This window comes from Vicia villosa, linkage group LG2 (genome assembly GCF_029867415.1).
Source record: "Vicia villosa cultivar HV-30 ecotype Madison, WI linkage group LG2, Vvil1.0, whole genome shotgun sequence".
NCBI classification, from domain to species: Eukaryota; Viridiplantae; Streptophyta; class Magnoliopsida; order Fabales; family Fabaceae; genus Vicia; species Vicia villosa.
In genome coordinates, this window is record NC_081181.1 from 160372466 (window position 1) to 160390496 (window position 18031).

Consider the following 18031-nt stretch of genomic DNA (forward strand, 5'->3'; position numbering starts at 1 on the left):
CTCAATTACCTCCACCTTCTTCTCTTATTTATCAACACAAGTAACTTTGCATCACAAGGATATTTTTAAATCCTTTTTTATCTTTATCTATTTTTCTCAGTCATTATGTTTCCATTTTCTTTAAATTTTGCAATGTGACATCATCTTTGTTAAGATCCTCATGAATCAAAATAGAAGGGTGTGGAATAGTAGGGTAGAAACTCGAAAATATATTTACTTTCGAGATTTAAATAAAGTAAAATGAAAATAATATCATAAATAACCTTTGCAAAAGGATTTTACTAATAAACATACGTGATTGTAAAAGATTTTTATTAATATGGGACAATGGGAGAATTGGGATAGTTCATTTTGAAAGAATATATAAATAAATAAATATATATATATATATATATATATATATATATATATATATATATATATATATATATATATATATATATATATATATATATATATATATATATATGCGTGCGCGCGCACGTGTGCGTGTGTGTAATTATGAATTATAAATACATTAGTATCAACATGCTAATACATTACCCCTACTTTTATCATTATTAATATATTATGCTACTTCGGGTGGGTGTGGATCCTATTGGATTCAAATTTTCCTTCAATTTTGTTTTGTATGGATCATTTATTTAAATGAATTTGGTTACGATGATCAACATTAATTTTTTTTCTGCTGAATACTTAAAATGAGGTTCTTTCATGAAATGATAAAAAAAAGTTGTTCTTTTGTTCTGCATGTACTTAGTGAAATATTTCTCAAAATTATATAGATTAATTAAACGCTCTTAAAATTGTACTAGATGAGATATTTCTAAATATTATGAAATATTCCTTCTATTTTTTATAAGTTGTTTAGGATTTTTCACACGTATTATGAAAAAATCATTCTTATATGGGAAAGAGAAATTATGATGAGTTTTACAATATTATCCTTCATTAATTGTATGAGAAAGATAAATTTAAATAACTAAAAGAAGAGATGATAAGAAATATTTAAGGATATAATAGGAAAAATAACATTAAATTAAAATGACATATATTTTAATACAAATTTTTCTCTAAAGCGACTTATAAAAAAACATAGGGAGTATTTATAAAAACAAAATCAATCAAAGTTTTTGCAGGTAATGTAAGGTTTAAAATTAAAGAAGGTAATTTGTCTCGTTTTTGGTCAGCTACTTGGCGCTACAACACTAGTCTCCACCTGAAGTACCCTGATCAGTATCAAATCAACTCGAATAAGGAAGATTCGGTGATCCAAATGGGCAACTAGGTTGACAATAATTGGCAATCGAGGGCGCTTTGGATATTCATCAACATGAGAGTTTGCAACACAATGACTTCCCAGGAGGTCACCCATCCTAGTACTACTCTCGCCCAAGCATGCTAATCTTCTCAATTATTAAAAAATTTATAGATTGATTTCTGTTGGATAACATAGATAACTAATAAAAGTACATGATAAAGTATAAAAATATGTAGCGACACAAGACGTGAAAAATGTTACGATGTTAGTTAGGATTCATCATTTTGCTTCTCCAATACCATTGCTTAGTGAGGTTTTAGGAACAATGATTAACTTCATCTCAGGATCACCACTTTCAATACTATTGTGAGATTTCATGAACAATTGTTGGTTTCATCTCAAGATCATCATTTTTTGTATCATCTTTAATGTTTTCACATTTGCAAGAATAATAGCAAACATATAGAATGAGTTCAACAAGTCCAAAAATTGCTCCAATACCATTGCTTATCTACAGGGCCGGCCCTGGGCCAGGGCAAGCAGGCCCATAGCCCAGAGCCTCAAAAAAATTGGGGCCTCAAATATTTAAATGTGGGCTTTATGAAGTGTAATGATAAATTATTTTATATATATATATATATATATATATATATATATATATATATATATATATATATATATATATATATATATTGTGTTTTATTATGGTACGTGTTGTCCATATGGTGCAGTGGTAAGAAAGATATGTAATATGGTTGACGTAGCAATAAAATGCCAAAATTAGTTTTGCATATATTACCAATTGAACTAAATAATTTCATTGTTAACTGCAAGTATTTTTACTATATATATATAATATTATTTTTATTAACTTTTTTAATTTTATTTCTTTAATATTAATTTTATTATAAATAATTATTAGTGGTTTGCTCATGTTTTATAAAAAAATATTGTTAATTATATTTTATAAAAAATTTGGATATTAATGTTATTTTTTATTAATTCGTATAAACATATGGATGATAAATCAAATTTATAAGTTTAAAACAACTTGATTTAAGTTAGTCTAACCTAACACAATTTTTATAAGTTTTTGTAAAATTTTAATTAATTCAACTTTTTTCTTACTTCTACATCAATTGTAAAAAATTTGACGGTTTATCAAAGTGTCATAAAACAACTAATTATCTTTTTGTAATTACTACTAATAATTATTTATAATTTTTTTATAAAAAGATAAATTATTAAATTTATTTTATTCTAATAATATATTAAAAAAATTAACAATAATAATATTATTTATAACTAAATCTTTTAATTAATTACTCACTTTTTTAAAGGGTTCATTTCTGTTATTTGTCCTGGGCCTCTAAAAAATCAGGACCGGCCCTGCTTATCTACAATAATAATGCACAAAAATTCAATTTGTAATGCCATGAAGTGACAAATAAAATAACCTCCACATGTAAAAAATCAAAACTTTTTTCTCAAATAATTAAAAAGAACATATGACGACTTACATATAATAGGAATTATATAAAATATTTTAAATATCTATAACTATAGATAAAGAAAATAAAAGATTTGAAGTGACCTATTTTTATTCCTATATTACCCCTAAAAATGAGAGTATCTTGTAACGATTACCAAACATAACTATGGAGCAGTTAAGAAGAAGAAAAATCGGCCTCATGTGTATGGTGCAATTATATGGGTAGAAAATCAATGGAGCAGTTATTCACAAGTAATATAACTGAAACCAACACCAACCACATGTCTTTGGCATATGGAATTTACTTTCAAATAAAATAAAATAAATGAGAATTGAACAATGCATCTATATTTATTTTTATTAACTCTCTCTTCTCCATTGCTTTCTTATTATTTTTCTCTAAATTACCTTTCCTTTAATGTTTAATATCTTATTTTCTTTGTTCTTATGCAAACAATGAGAGTATCTTAAAAATAATGAGATTAAGTATCAATTTATGCTCAATATCATATTCACCTATTCTATTTTTATTTGGTTTAGCATTGAATTTTAACAAAAACGTTATACACCATTTTGGTGTTCATGTAGCATTGACTATATTAAATTGGAATTTTCCAAAGCCAATATCATAATTCTAAGAAAAGTGATAATGAAGCAAGAAAGATGATGTCAATAGAAATCAAAGAAGCTGGAAAAGAAAAAGAAGGGAGACAACATAAAAGAAATTGGGCACCACAAATTGCACACCACAAAATATAGATTGTGAATCACACTATGACCGGTATCTTTTAGAGTTCATTATTAGGGTATTTAGATTCTCCAATCTAATTTTCTAGTTTGGTTTTTTATTTGTTGCTCTGTTACTTTTTTTTTATATATAACAAAGTCATATTTTAGGAATATTGAGAGATTTTTTTATATGTAGATTCATCCATAGTTTCAAATTCTGTGTGTGTGAGAGAGACATTTTCCATAATTATTGATAGTTTTTGTTATTAATATTATTACAATGTAGATTTTGCAACATTAACTTGGTCTAGAGAGCACTATTTTTTTTGGTGTTAATTACTCAAACTTTAATAGTACAATACTACAATATTTTTAAAATGAATATATATGAAAAACATCATTTAAGATATATACCTGCCAGCATTATAAAAAACAGATGAAATAGAACATATTTATATTTACTTTCAGACATTGCATATTTTAAATTGTTTAAGTTATTTATATACTTTTATTGCATGAGTAAATTAATTTTGTATCATTATTACTACATATATTAATATATATATATATATATATATATATATATATATATATATATATATATATATATATATATATATATATGTTTTGTTATACAATTAATTTAATTAAAATAATATTGAATACAAAATATATCATTAATATTTTTATGCGCGCGCACCCTTACAAACTGACATATCTAAACATTAGTCAATTATTAGGGATGACAAAGCAGGCTATCCGCCCGCTCCGCCGAGGTGGAGGGTTGACAGGCGGCGGCCAAGCCCCTTATTTTTGTATTTATTTATTTTTCATTTTTTTTAGTTTAGTAGACTTTTTTTACATTTTAATTAGATTTTTCACATTGTTTTTAGAACAATTTTTTATAAAATATCTTTTTAACAAATTTTACTTAAAAAATATTGCATATGTTCATAATAAATATTAAAATAAAATCATCAAGAATTAATTACTAGAATTAATTAAAAAAAAGAGCAGGATTTGGGGGAGCGACGGACTTTGACGGACGACAGACTATGGCAGGGAGGACTATGGAGGGCGGCCGACTTTGGCGGGACCCTAGTCTAAAATCCCAATCCAACCCGCCATTTTTTGGCGGGTGCGCAGGCTGGTCCGGCGGACCATGTCCCGTTAGTTACTCAATCAATCAATGAGGCCGTTATTCACAAGTAATATAACAGATACAAACACAATCACATGTCTTTAACAAAGGGAATTCACTTTCAAATCAAATTAAATATTTTTTTTTAATAAGCAATTGATTATAAGAACTCGCACTAAGGGTGCAACCCTTACAAGCCGGACAACCTATAAAGTATTGAAACAATCCGATGGTAATTTATACCAGTCATAAAAACTACACGACAAAAGCAAATTATAAGTAGCTAACCAACTCCAAGAAAGAAACATAACATTGAAACACACCTTATCGAAACTATAAGCAACCTTGTCAAAAATCATGGCATTTCTCATGATCCAAAGACTCCAAACAGTAGCAATCCAAATAGAGTTAATTTTCTTCCTAGCTTTCACATTTTTCACCTTCTCTTGAATTATACCGAAATCCAAAAACTCCGCTAACGTGAAAGGGAGATCCTCCCCTAACCAAAGATAGATCCGCCTCCACAAAGCCTTCGCCACATTACACGGAAAAAACAAATGAGTAGAAGTCTCCAAATAAATCTTGCAAAACTCGCAAAGAAGGTTAGAAGGAAATATCAAGAACTCCTCTTTTACTCAAAGAGTCTTTTGTAGGTAGTCTATTGATACACACCCTCCACATAAAAATCTGAGTTTTAAACGGGACAAGCGAATTCCAAATTAAATATTAACTCTCTCTTTTCTTCGTCGCTCTATTATTATTTCTTTTCTAAATTTACCTTTCCTTTAGTATTTGATATCTCATTTTTTGTTCTTTTGCAAACAATGAGAGGATTTTGTCAATAATAAGAGTATGGTATCAATTTATACTTATGCCTTATTCATATGTTCTATTTTTTTTTGAACGGGCAAAAAGTAGAATCAATAAAACTTGGCATAAGTGATGTCAAATAAAACCAATTACAGCAAGAGTTTTAGGCTTATAAGTAGCCACACCACAATACACGGCATCTCCCAACAGACAGCAACACAAAAGCTGCTAACTGAGATGAAAACTAGCACTAAAATAAATAACCATATCAGCTCCCGAAAAACATCATAAATGGCTGATACGCACTAATAAACGGGACTAACGAGATGTGAATATTAGCACTGAACAGCCTCGAGCCAGAACTTAACAACTACCGAAATACACCTCAGCCACTAATAGAGTCACAACCTGAAAAGCACCAGCACCAATAGACTCGCCAACTGGAACCAAGTAGTGCGATATGTCGATTACCACTACAATGCGCCAAGACTGCCTTGACAGAATTCAAATTGATGAAATAAGACTGCCTTGACAGAATTCAAACTGATGAAATAACGAGAATCACTCCAGCTCTGCACGAACTCGATTTCTCATTCATCAAGTATGTCGAAACACGCCTTAGGATTTTTGCACCACGCGACTATATCGTCAACAATATAATTTGATTTAAGTTTGAGCCATCTCCAAGCCAAAATCTTCGACTCTTCTACCAGTTTTTCTATTTGTATTTCCTCGTTCCAAAACACTTTGTTATTCCTGACTCTCCAAATGCACCAACACAAGCAGCCCATATAACTCTCAATTTCATGGTTAAATTTCTTTGTGATCCAAGCAGTCCTTCAAATTGTTCAAGGTGTTGCCATCCATCATTATGTAGATTTGTAACCACTTCTATTTCTGTTTGGTTTAGCATTGAATCTTAACAAAATATAAATGTTATACACCATTGTGTTCATGTACGCGCAACTGCATTAATTTAGCAATTTCCAAAACCAATAACATAATTAAGAGAAAAGTGATAATAAAGCAAAGAAGAAGATGATGTTAATGGCAATTTAAAATGAAATTAAATCCACTGCAGTTGCAAATTGCACACATTCACACATTCAATTTATTATTTAGATCAATATCTAATGGTCCATTAAAATACATATTTTAATTTTTGATTTATAATTTTAAATATCAAACTGAAATATCTACCATCCAATCTTGATCAAATGGCTACTATCTTTCCGAATGCGTGAATGTGTAATTGTCGATTGCATGGAAACCCAATTCATTTAAAACGGAGAACAGGGGAGACTACATGGGAAAATTTAGAATGCTATAGTAGAATATGTTCATGAAGGCAGAAAAAAAAAAGAAACACGCAATTTACATATGACAAAATATAGATTGCGAGTCACATGATGACCGATTTTTGTTACCATTCTTTACTAGGATATTAAGATTCTTCGATCTAACATTCTAGTTTGATTTTTTATTTGTTTTGATGATTTTTTTTAACAAATTCAAAATTTAGGAAAATTGAGAGATACTCCATGTTTTATTATTACAATTTGACTTTTGCACTATTAAATTTGTCTAGAGAGCACTATTTGTTTTGATGTTGGTTAATCAGACTTTAGTACTGCAATACTACAATATTATTGTAAATAAATATTAATCTTTTTAATAATAATTCTATTAATTGTGTTCAAATCATTAAGGATATGCACGCACCAATGCAATAAAAAAACTGATGAAACAGAATATATATATATATATATATATATATATATATATATATATATATATTACATAAATAATTTAAATTTAAATTAAATTAAATTAAATTAAATAATATATTAATAATATTTTTACGCGTGCGCACAATTAAAAAAGGACTTTGTATTTGTTTGAACGCTACTATTGAATAATGCAGTTTTGTATCAAGTACAAATTCTCTCAATATCTATATAAGGGATAAAGATTATCTTCATTTCTAGAATGCCATTACCAATGTATTTATTATATACAAATTAAATTATTCAAAATATATGTCACACATTTCAAAAATATATACATTTATACATTAAAACTATAATAATTGTGTTTTCCATTTCTTATGAGAAATGGAGAGGATCTTAACTCATATATAAGATAGAGAGTCTGACTTCTAAAGACAATTTTCTTTTTTTTATTCTAGGACTAATGGACATTAGACTATCTTAATTTGCATATACTTTACACACAAAAATCTCATAACTGACTATCTATATATAAACCTATTTCTAAAATAGGTTACATATATTAAATATTTATAAAATTATACAGAGACTTTTAGTAATGGAATGGATCATTTCATTTCTATAGAAAAATTGAAAAAATCACAATCTCTTAATCAAGATAGATGGACAAAATATTTATAATGTGAAGACTTAGTAATACATTAATTCCTACAATTTTATAGACTCTTAGAAATTTAATCAAAGAGAATATACAAAAATAGTAAAATAATCATGAATCAAAATGCAAGTAAAGGAAGAATAGAATAAAAAGAGAATTTTGTCCTTCTTTGTTAGGGGCATAGATGTAAAGCATGATAAGATAGACAATCTCAAAAGCAATTCCAATTTCCAACACTATTGATAGTACAAACCAAAGTGCTATTTGGGTGCATAAATGACATTTTCTTTTTAAAATTCACTTTTCAATACATTTTTCTAACAATCATTTTGTTACTTCAAAACCAGCTAGTTTTTGTATATTAGGGCATTCTATCATAATTAATAGGTAAAGTTAGAGTTTTTTTAATCAATTTTCTGTTTATTTTTTATTTCTAAATTTGTTGTAAGTTTATAAAAATTGAATATTTTGTTAATTTAGTTTTACTTTTTTTTAATAAAAAAGTTATGTTAGTTTAATAGCAACATTTGAAAGATCCATCTCTGTCATAAATTTTGTAAAAAAATAAAATGTGCAATTATATAAGAGATAAATATTTGAATTAAATATAGAGAATATCATATTTAAGAGGCTTGACCATAAAAGTATAGAACATTATGAGAATATGAAAACTGAAATAATAATTGAAGTTTAGATTTGTTTTTTATTTATTTTGAATTTGATTTGTTATTATATTTAAGTAAAATATATAAATGTTTGCAATAATTTTCAATAAAAATATAGTGATTATTTTTTGTCCCCACCAAAAAATTTTCTGACTGCAACACTGTTTGTGGGCATAGTCATTAACTTAACTTTTTGTAATTTTTAGATTAAAAGGTGCAAGTATCCGCGAGTCTATCTCACTTCGTTTTTATTTTTTTTGGTAGATTAAAGTTTTAGACTTACACTTTCAATAATACCCAATCCGTCCTGTCCTATTTTCTTGTAGACTTTTGTGATGTTAACCTAAACACTCGTGAGTTCTTCATTTCATAAATGAATTTAACATAAAGTGATATGAATTATATGTGTTTAATAAGTAAGTGTTGCAAAAAGTGTTAAAATGAGAGTACAAGTGTTGCAACAAGTGTTAAAATGAGAATACTACTTACATTCCTCTCTTTCAAAGAATGTCCAAAATATACAATTCAACAATGTTGCTAGATATGAATTAAAGTTCAATGATTAGTTATGTATGAATTGAAGTTAAATTTTTGTATGGTTATTTCTCTTTTATTTTTATTTACTGGCATGAAATTTAGTGTTTTAAAACTTAGATCATTTTGGTTGATCGGATCAGTTAGATTGTAAATTGAAGAGTAAAGCGATGTAATAAGATCATCAAACTATAGTTGAAATTGATCTGATAAAAATTGGTGTGTGACCCATCCCATTTATTACCATACATGTGAATTTCTTGATTTGGCGGAATGAATTTTTTATATTTATTTTTTAGCATAATTATAATTTTGATTTCCCTATTTTTATTTTTCTTAAGATCTGATGTCCATGTTTAAAATATGATTTTATTAATAATTTTAATTATGTTAATTAATTATAAAAACTAAATATTGTTAAAATTACAAAAATATAATTTTATCAAATTTTAAGAATCAACTTACAACCTTTCAAAACTATTATGGTTGTAATTTTAGCGACTACACCATAAATTCCTTTGCTATTTAATTTGGTCAAAGAGAATAGAGTTATATATTATATAATTACAACATTTCTTTATAAAGCATTCTCATTAAACTTATTTATTATTAATCATATAATATAATAATATAATAAATTGAAAAAATCAGAAAATTAATTATACGATTTAATAACACTATAAATTAATAAAAGTTTTGAAAGAAAAAAAAATGTTATCAAAAAAAATGAAATGAAATTTTCACATTATTTTCAATAGAAATCTTATTATTATTTTAAAGTAAATGTCACAATTATTTTTTCAACATTTGTAAATCTATGAGCATAAACAAGTTGAAATTTTATTTAAGATTAACATTCTTCTTATTTGCACAAATAAATTCATAGAAATTTCTTTTATAGATTTAATAGTTATGAAATTTATGTTAAGAATTTTTTTTTTTGGTTTTTCACCATCGGTTTAGTCTGGTTCGGAAGTTAGTTCTGATATCAAGTGGTTTCAGCCTCCTCCCAATTGTAATTGCGAGGATTAAACCGTAATTTTTCCTACTAAATCTAGCGTCAATCACCGCTGGATCAACTAAATATTAATATAATTTTAATAAACTAGATATCCTTGATAGTTTTTTAAGTTATAAATTTTATAAGGTAAACATCAATCGGACTTTTAAAGTACTATGATATTGTGAAGTCTTTACAAAATTTGGATATAGTTTAAAATTCATTTATATATTAGTTCTCCTATTTTGAATTGAAATAATTTTGATCTCTTTTTCATTTTTTATACTTAAAATCGATGAATTGACCTTTCTTTAACTTATTAATTTTATTTATAAGATTTCCTAAAAGATTGTTATACGTTGATTTGTCAATTTCACAAGTGATACATCATTTAAAATGAAGAAATTGTCATTTTAAATACAAAAATGTGAAAGAGAGTCAAAATTGTTTATATTTAAAATATAATAATTATTTTAGTGAATCAGATAAAATAAGGGATCAAGATTTAAATTAAACATATATATTACAAAGGATTTCAATTATCTTGTATGAATATTAATCCTTTTTTAGAGAAGATAAAATTTGGGACCAATAAATAAAAATTTTGATATGAATTTGTATAAATTGGTTTTAAATAACTTAATTAGATTTGAAGATTTTCATATTATGTTTTCTTATCAAACCCTTATGCACCTACAAGTTTTGACGTTGACAATTTTGAAGGAGGAAGACTGGTCTTATTGATTTTTGTCTCACCTCAATCAACTATTCTAGTTTTTTCTGTAGAACCTGTAGCCTGAAGTAATTTGTGTAAGGTCATTCGCCTCTTGATTTTTTATCCTAGGTACGTGCTTGATATCGACAGAGTCAAATCTCACTAATAATGAATTTGCCGTGATAAAGTTCAACATCGAATTCTCGTTGATGCACTTGTATTCCTTGGTTAATTGCTTCACAATTAATTACGAGTCGCCTCTGATTTCAACTTCTTTTTGCCCCAAAGTCGAATAGAATTCTGAGGCCTTCTATTAAGGCTTAATATTTTGCTTCATATTAGAGTAGTAACCTTTAATTTTAAACTTCAACTTCTTCGGGGTCCCTTTAGGTGAGATGACCAGGAATCCAATCCCAGTTCCATTTTTATGACTTAAATTGCGAAGTATAACCTCCATGGTTTCAAGTCGATATTATTTTGCATCATTTCGAGTATCGCGTGATCAATAATAAAGTCGGAGACAATTTGACCTTTCATCGCTTTCAAGGGCGCATAAGTTAAGGAATATTCAGATAGGGCTAATGCCCACTTCCCAATTCGACTATGCAGAATGGGTTTTGAAAACATATGTTTGATGATATCAAAGTGCGAATAAACATAAACTGATTTTATATAATGCTTCAATTTAGTATAAGAGGAGTATAAACAAACACATAACTTATCTATTTTTTTATATCTAGTCTCTTTGTCGTTCAAGACTCAATTGAGATAATAGATGGCTCTTTCGATGCCATAATCATCTTCTTGGCCTATCAAGCTGCCAATTGTCGATTTCGACACGAAGATATACAACTTCATTGATTTGCCTTTTATGGGTGGTGGCAAGATTGGAGGATTTGTTAAGTAGGCTTTGATCTCATCAAAGAGTGCTTGGCACTCTGAATCCCACTTGAATCCTTCTTTGTTTTTTGATCTTAATAGTGTCAAGAAAGCTTCGTCTTGCCACTAAAGTTTGATATGAACCTCCTAAAGAAATTGATTTTCCCTAATAAAGACTGCATCTGCTTTTTGGCCGAAGGGGGCTTTGTCTCTAATACGACATTGGTCTTATTCTTATTTATCTCTATCTCCATCTTGTGGACTATAAACCCCTAGGAAGTCACATGCATCAACATAAAAAACGCATTTTAATGGATTCATCTTCAACCCTTTTTACTCATCCTCTCAAAGGATTACCTCATAACGTGGACCAAATGAACATATTTGGATGAGGACTTGACAACAATGTCATTATAATAGACTTGCATAAAGGTCTCGATAAAATCATGGAATATTAAATTCACTTCAATTTGGTATGTTGCACCAGCATTTTTTAATCCAAAGTGAACTATTATTCATTCATAAGTTCCCAGAGCCCCGAAGCATCTAAAGGTTGCTTTATGCACATCATCTTCTGCAATGAAGATTTAATCATATCCAGAATAGCCATCTAACATACTGTCGCTACCGCGAAAATCAACAGAGTCGCCACTAACATATTTATCCTGAAAAGGAAGGGAATGCCAGCAAACCACAAAACAAAACAACGGTCTCACGACCAGAGAAAAAGGGTAAGGGAGTCGGTTACGCGAAGGGAAGGTGCTAGCACCCCTCGTGCCCATCATACTCGATGGTATCCACGCTTACGTCTAAATCTATGGGTGTGTAAGCAAACTGCGCTAATATGGACTAGTATGCATGCAAAATATAGGGAAAAGAAAGAGTTATACTCGCACGGGCCCGACCCCGCTGCCTACGTATCCTTTTTGAAGAATCAGAGGTACCGTAGTTCTGCTAACTAATTTCTGTTTGTTTTGTGTTTTTTAGGTGAACGAGTTACATTCGCACTCCGCTGCTCGACCTTTGGAGACTTATGCTGGGAATGGAGCGGAAATAACAAGCTCTTAAGAAAAGAAAATCAAAGAGTGTGGTTTGTGTTTTAAAGAATGCATGAGGAAGACCTAATCTAAGGGGGAAAACTTGCTATCTAATGTTATCATACAAAGGGTACAAGTCTAAACTAAGCTAGCAACCTATGGGAAAAAGCGAAAACAATACACAAGAATATCACACAAACGAGCTCCGCTCGTAAAGCAAACAAGACCACCAGCACTGGCCGAATGGTAGAAAAGCGGTCCCGCCATAGCCAAGGGGAGCGAATCACCCGAGTCAACCAAGCATTAGACCTCGCAAAAATGATCGGGCCATAGACAAGAGGAGCGAGTCCCTCTCAGCAACCAAGCCGTCACGGATCCAAAAGGAAAACGGTGCGTGCGTACACCGAGCGTCAACGTCGATCAACGAGAGCTATAGGAAATGCGGGGGTCCAATTGCATGAACCCTTTTCCTGACATACTCAATAACAAGACCTTGTGCTAGTTCAGAAGCGAGCCACGCGTAGCGTGCACATAATGAACGTACTCGATGAGACTGGGCGGGGGTTGATTGCTAACCCTTTCTGCATGCCTTCCATGAGGACTTAACAGAGTGCCATCTAGGTCTCATTACACCGTGACTCCCTGCCACAAAGCACAAATGTAAAAACACCAACAAAAACGGAGTCTCTTTTGAGGGCTTGGCCAGATGAATGTCTAAGTCCTACTTCAAATGTTAAAGGATGATGCAAAAAGCGGTAAAGTGCGAGAAAGATAAAATGAAACGAGATCAATACCAAACGGATTATGATCCGTAAACTGCAGTGAAGAAAGCAAAAACTAGGGATCCCGCGAGCGAGCTAGCGAAGGCAATAGCAAATAGTCAGCACACCGATTAGCCATGTAAGCAAACAACGGTCGAGATGCGCGTCGAGCATAATCACAATACACCTGCAAGAGGAACAAGAAATCCAAACAAGCAGACATAAAGTAATAGAAACGTGTCTCCAAGATGAGAACACGACACGAGTGAATGAAATTGTGTCCCGCAAATAAAACGGAACACTCAAGTAATAAGCGTCGATTGGTGACTATCCAAAAGCCTTGCACACTAGCACACAAGTTAGAGATAACAAACATCGCAATCGGAATTGCATTAGTGCTTTACACCGAAAAAGGATAACGAAATGAGAAATTTGACATTAACACACTTTTTAAACATAAATCAAGCGAAAGTAAGATAACAACCAGAAATAGCACTCAAATGTTAGTCAAATATGTACACAAGTATTATGGAAACCAAAGCAAGTATTTACAAGTCAAAAGGTACACCGAAACAGTAAAATCGGGTAAAAACGATAAAAACTAAACTATATAACAAAACATTTAAATTCTAACAAGCAAAATATTACATGTTTTTATTATCTAAAACGAATATAGAAAACAAAATCTAATTCTAACTAGAAAAGAATACATGTTTTTTTTTTCATTTTTTATAAGCTAAAAATCTAGCAAAACTACTTGATTTTTATGTTTTTACTATGCTAACAACAATAGAAAACAAAATAGTAAAATAAAATTAAATCTACTATGAGAGATTAAGCACACATGGGGTGAAAGTCTGAAAGTAGGTGCATGACCCAAGCAGAAAGCGCAGGGCCCAAAGGAATGGCCCAAACAGTTTGTTTTTGTCCAATTTTCTCTTTAGCCAAAAAAGGTGGCGTGATGATGGGCCTATGAGGAGGTGAAGGGAGCATTTCGATGGCCCAAAGTTGATAATCCATCACAAATTTCACGTTAATCTTCCAGATTTTCTTAAACTCAAATCAAAACAACAATTAATTCAAGATTTTTCTTTAATGCCAAATTATATGTTAATTAACATGATAACAACAATTAAGAAATCAGATGAAAGGGAAATTAGGTTTACGTGTGTAGTGACCACTGGAATAAAACGAGTCTCCTCTCTTCTTCAGCGTGAATGGCGACGGCGACCGGAAGTTGACCTCTCCTCCAATCAAAAGTTCACAGCGCCGCCACACCACTGCTCTCACTACATCGTCTGACTCTCGTTCTCTCTCTGATCTCACCGCGAATTCTTACGAATCTCTCGCTCGATCCCTTTCATCTTCTCCGAATCTCCGCGTTTATGTTGGGATTCTCGTTGTTTGTAGATGATTATGAAGGCGATTCAACGCAGAGATTGAAGTTGTTTGTCGAAGTTTTTGTTCTCGCTTCCGATGTCGCGTCGAAGTTACATTTCGGTGATGAAGGCGTGCGTTATTGTTGTTGCAACTTTCTGAAGGTGATGCTTCAGCCGATTGGAGATTGATGAAGATGCAGAGTTTGAGGTTTTGTCGAGAGGGAAGAAGATCAAGAGCTTTTTCTGTTGCAGTTTCAACTTTCTGCAGATTTGAGGATGGGAGAATGATTGGTTGAAGAATCGTTTATGGTGATTGAAGAGAGGATGAAGATTCAGAGGTTCTTGGAGAATTGAATATGAAGAGGATGAAGGTTGTGTTGTCGAGATTGAATCTTGGAGAGAAAGTTTGTTACATTTTTCGGTAAGAGGTTTCTCCTTTTTCCCTTTCTGTTATGCAACTGTTATAGATTTCCTCTACTATTTTCTGTTACAGATTGCTGTGATTATGGAGGAGAAGGTTTGAAGAACTCTGGATCGGTGAAGATAAAGATTGGAGCCAAAGTTTGTTACCTTTTGGTTATCGGTGAGTTCAATCTTTTTTGTTTTCTGTTATGTGAATTTTTGTGTCAGTTTCTTCTCCTCTGAATCGTGAATTGAATGAAGGATTTTTTTTCGTAGGTTATAATGGTGGATTCAAGAAGATATGAAGAAGATGATTTTTCCCCATAGAGAGAATTCTGTTACATTTTGTTGTTATGAACTTCCCCGATTTTCTGTTATCGTTTTTTTTTTGTTATGAGAATTTTCTTCTTCTCCTCATGAAGTTGCTGAATCCGTTTGTATGGAAACCGTTTGGTTCTTTCTCTCTGCAGGATTTGGCTTACGGTTTGAAGTTGGCATGGAGATTGGATTGAGAGCCAACTTAGCATAAGCTTAGACTTTGCTTCCTTGTTTTAGAACTTGTCTTTTTTGGATATTAACCTCAATGTAATTTCGACTTTGGGATATAATTTGTAATGGGACATGTGATGTAATGAATGGACCTTTGAATATTTTTGTAATGGGCTTTGGATGAATATAATGGTTTGAATTTGTAGTGATATTGTGATGAACAAAGCTTCTTTAGAACATGCCTTATGACTTTGAATCATGCTGAACTTGACTTGATGAATGAAATCGGTGAAAGACCTTGAATGACTTTGTATTCCCGTCTTAATTCTCAAATGTACTTAAAATCAATTTCCAAAAAAATTCACCTTTGTATTGCAATCAACAAACAATTGAGCGAAATGATAATCCCTCTATAAAAAACAATCCACAACCTCATTTTTTGCATCATGTATTTTAGCTTGAATTAAGTTCTTGATGAACAAAATGCCTTGAACGAGATTCGAATAATAGGATCAATTAGACTATCAAAACAAATTCATCCTCTAATCATTGGGACCCTAATTCAATCTTAATTCCTTAATTCAAACCAAACTTGTACGATAAACCATCAATATATTGAAAGTATAGCGGCGCCTTCATAACCTCGTACAATGACTCAATACCTTGCAATTCATACCATAAGCTTCTTGACTTAATGATCTCGAAACAATGGAAACTCTTTAATTTTTCTTGATTTTTGAATGACGAAATAAACGCCATCGATAACTTATAGCACAGAGAAAGAGGGAAAATTTTGGGGTGCAACACATACTTAGACATTTGTGCTTGTTGCCAAATCGACAAGCATCTCTGCCACATGAATTAGGTACTCATCTTTAAGGGTATCCTTATTTAGATCTCTAAAATATATGCATACCCTAAGGGTCCCATTTTTTTAGTGACTGGAACTATATTAGCAAGACATTCAACGTAAGTGGCTAATCTAGTGAACTTGCTCCTCAGGAGACTCTCGATTTCCTCCTTAATCTTTGGCATAATTTAGGTTTGATTGTTGACCATGATGATATGCTCCTGAGGGTCACTTTTCCAGTTGAAAGGTGGTAAGTGAGGGGGTTTGAGTTTCTCTGGCACTGTATGTTAAAAGGGTAAGTATTTCCTTTATTGTTTCCACATGGATTAGTGCGACATTACCGTCGTTCTATAGTCATATATTAATCATCAACCAAGTTGATACACCAAAATATCAAAATAAATACATACTATACAAGTTAACTACCTCTAATCTTGACACAAAAGAGTTTTAGCTCTCCATAGCCATGGAATCTTCAACAACAAGTAACCACAAAAGATTTACAAGCATCAAAACTCAACAAAGATGATGGTAAATCTTGAATATTTTTCCTTGGACTTCTTTTTCCCCCTCTTTTCTCTTGCCTTAGAATGTATGTTATGAAAAGTTGGTGGTAAAAGATAAGATTAACACCCAAAATATCTCTAGTGCCTTTTTTCACAAGTGCCTCAAAAAGTAATCGCTTGCAAAATATTTGATTTCCACGCAGACCTCGCTTAGCAAGATGAGTTCGCTAAGTGAGCTTCAAATTTTGGCTCGCTACTGGAATTAGGCTATGTTAGCGCGCTGGGAGCTGGCTAAGCGAGCTTGCTGAAATTTTGATTTTTGATTTTGATTCCAAGCTTCTTCCTAGCTCTTTGCTTCCACATTATGCATTCCAATCTTACCAAAACCATAAGTACCTATAAAATTCAAAGGAAAGTATGTGAGATCGAATAGGTAGATTAGATTCATTATGAATGAATTTTAAATATATCTATCACATCTTGTTGAAAAGAAAAGGAAAGTAGTTTGTGAATACTAAATATATGAATTATAAAAGGAATGGGGTTCATGTTATATTTTGGAAGAAAAATACGGTTCTAAAGGAAGATAGTGATTTCATGTGTTGAAAGAAGAGAATTGTTAATGGTTATCAAAAGAGTCAAAGTAGAAGAAAGAAGTAAGAATTTTTTTCATATGATTTAGTATAGAAAATCAAATTGTCTACTTCTACATATTGGGTATCTGATACTAGATGTTGATCTCACATTTATATAAATATGAGGAGTCTTTTTAGAAGTACGATATTATAATTTGAGTCACCTTATATCTAGAATGGACCAATGTGTTTCATTGACTATAAGAGCTTATAATTAGACTTAAATTAAAGCTTGGAATGAAACCAAATAATTGTTATTAAGTTTCATTTAGTAAAGAAATATTAATTCTAAGTCTTGTATTGACAAGCTAGAGAATGCATGTTTTGATAATGGACAAGTGTTGATTATCTAAAACAG

At 30.8% G+C, this 18031-nt stretch overlaps 1 long non-coding RNA gene across 1 annotated transcript; it reads left to right on the top strand.

Moving 5' to 3' along the window:
• Positions 1 to 14491: 14491 nt before the first annotated feature.
• On the top strand, positions 14492 to 15891 carry LOC131652749 (uncharacterized). The gene is made up of 3 exons (XR_009298785.1): positions 14492 to 15212; positions 15285 to 15374; positions 15470 to 15891. It is a non-coding gene; the product is annotated as an uncharacterized LOC131652749 (long non-coding RNA).
• Positions 15892 to 18031: the final 2140 nt, after the last annotated feature.